The sequence below is a fragment of the Pongo pygmaeus genome, chromosome 21 (assembly GCF_028885625.2).
Source record: "Pongo pygmaeus isolate AG05252 chromosome 21, NHGRI_mPonPyg2-v2.0_pri, whole genome shotgun sequence".
Classification (NCBI taxonomy): Eukaryota; Metazoa; Chordata; class Mammalia; order Primates; family Hominidae; genus Pongo; species Pongo pygmaeus.
The window spans coordinates 37,589,539-37,592,642 of NC_072394.2; positions in this window are offsets into that span (position 1 = coordinate 37,589,539).

Consider the following 3,104-nt stretch of genomic DNA (forward strand, 5'->3'; position numbering starts at 1 on the left):
GATAAGGGTCAGACTGCCTCCTCAAGTGGGTCCCTGACCCCTATGTATCCTGACTGGGAGACACCTCCCATAGGGGCCAACAGACACCTCATACAGGAGAGCTCTGGCTGGCATCTGGTGGGTGCCCCTCTGGGACAAAGCTTCCAGAGGAAGGAACAGGCAGCAATCTTTGCTGTTCTGCAGCCTCCAGTGGTGATACCCAGGCAAACAGGGTCTGGAGTGGACCTCCAGCAAACTCCAGGAGACCTGGAGCAGAGAGGCCTGACTGTTAGAAGGAAAGCTAACAAACAGAAAGGAATAGCATCAACATCAACAAAAAGGACGTCCACTCAGAGACCCCATCCGAAGGTCACCAGCATCAGAGACCAAAGGTAGATAAATCCATGAAGATGGGGAGAAACCAGCACAAAAAGTCTGAAAATTCCAAAAACCAGAATGCCTCTTCTCCTCCAAAGGATCACAACCCCTTGCCAGCAAGGGAACAAAACTGGAAACAGAATGAGTTTGAAGAATTGACAGAAGTAGACTTCAGAAGGTGGGTAATAACAAATTCCTCCGAGCTAAAGGAGCATGTTCTAACCCAATGCAAGGAAGCTAAGAACCTTGAAAAAAGATTAGATGAATTGCTGACTAGAATAACAGTTTAGAGAAGAACATAAATGACCCGATGGAGCCAAAAAACACAGCATGAGAACTTCGTGAAGCATACACAAGTATCAATAGCTGAATTATCAAGCAGAAGAAAGGATAACAGAGATTGAAGATCAGCTTAATGAAATAAAGTGAGAAGACAAGATTAGAGAAAAAAGAATGAAAAGAAACAAAGCCTCCAAGAAATATGGGACTATGTGAAAAGACCAAATCTACATTTGATTGGTGTACCTGAAAGTGACAGGGAGAATGGAACCAAGTTGGAAAACACTCTTCAGGATATTATCTAGGAGAACTTCCCCAACCTAGCAAGACAGGCCAACAATCAAATTCAGGAAATACAGAGAACACCACAAAATCAATGTGCAAAAATCACAAGCATTCCTATACACCAATAACAGACAGAGCCAAATCATGAGTGAACTCCCATTCACAATTGCTACAAAGAGAATAAAATACCTAGGAATACAACTTACAACGGATATGAAGGACCTCTTCAAGGAGAACTACAAACCACTGCTCAAGGAAATAAGAGGACACAAATAAATGGAAAAACATTCCATGCTTATGTATAGGAAGAATCAATATCATGAAAATGGCCATACTGCCCAAAGTAATTTATAGATTCAGTGCTATTCCCATCAAGCTACCATTGACTTCCTTCACAGAATTGGAAAAAACTACTTTAAATTTCATATGGAACAAAAAAGAGCCTGCATATCCAGGACAATCCTAAGCAAAAAGAACAAAGCTGGAGGCATCACGCTACCTGACTTCAAACTCTACTACAAGGCTACAGTATACAAAACAGCATGATACTGATACCAAAACAGATATATAGACCAATGGAACAGAACAAAGACCTCAGAAGTAACACCACACATCTACAACCATCTGATCTTTGACAAATCCAACAAAAACAAGCAATGGGGAAAGGATTCCCTATTTAATAAATGGTGTTGGTAAAACTAGCTAGCCATATGTAGAAAACTGAAACTGGACCCCTTCCTTACATCTTATACAAAAATTAACTCCAGATGGATTAAAGACTTAAACATAAGACCTAAAACCATAAAAACCCTAGAAGAAAACCTAGGCAATACCATTCAGGACATAGGAATAGGCAAAGATTTCATGACTAAAACATCAAAAGCAATGGCAACAAAAGCCAAAATTGGCAAATGGGATCTAATTAAACTAAAGAGCTTCTGCACAGCAAAAGAAACTATCATCAGAGTGAACAGGCAACCTACAGAATGGGAGAAAATTTTTGCAATCTGTCCACCTGACAAAGGGCTAATATCCAGAATCTACAAAGAACTTAAACAAATTTACAAGAAAAAAAAAACAACGCCATCAAAAAGTGAGCAAAGGATATGAACAGACACTTCTCAAAAGAAGACATTTATGTGGCCAAAAAATATATGAAAAACAGCTCATCATCACTGGTCATTAGAGAAATGCAAATCAAAACCACAATGAGATACTATCTCATGCCAGTTAGAATGATGATCATTAAAAAGGAAACAACAGATGCTGGAGAGGATGTGGAGAAACAGGAACACTTTTACACTGTTGGTGGGAGAGTAAATTAGTTCAAACATTGTGGAAGACAGTGTGGCGATTCCTCAAGGATCTAGAACCAGAAATACCATTTGACCCAGCAGTCCCATTACTGAGTATATACCCAAAGGATTATAAATCATTCTACTATAAAGAATACATGCAGAGGTATGTTTATTGTGGCACTGTTCACAACAGCAAAGACTTAGAACCAACCCAAATGCCCATCAGTGATAGACTGGATAAAGAAAATGTGGCACATATATACCATGGAATACTATGCAGCCATAAAAAAGGATGAGTTCATGTCCTTTGCAGGGACATGGATGAAGCTGAAAACCATCATTCTCAGCAAACTAACACAAAAACAGAAAACCAAACACTGCATGTTCTCACTCATCAGTGGGAGTTGAGCAATCAGAACACATGGACACAGGGAGGGGAACATCACACACTGGGGCCTGTCAGGGGGTGGGGGGCTAGGGGAGGGATAGCATTAGGAGAAATACCTAATGTAGATGACGGGTTGATGGGTGCAGCAAACCACCATGACAAGTGTATACCTGCATAACAAACCTGCACATTCTGCACATGTACCCCAGAACTTAAAGTATAATAAAAATTTAAAAAGGAAATCTAAACATAGAAAAGGTACAGTAAAAATATGGTATAGTTGATTTTAAAAGGTACACCTGTAGAGTGTGTACTTCATGAATGGAGCTTGAAGGACTTGGTGTTGCTCTGAGTGGGTCAGTGAGTGAGTGGTGAGCAAACGTGACGGCCTAGGACATTACTGTACACTACCATAGAATTTATCAACACTGTTCACTTAGGCTGCACTAAATTTATGCAAAAATATTTTTCTTTCTTCAGTAATAAATTAACCTTAG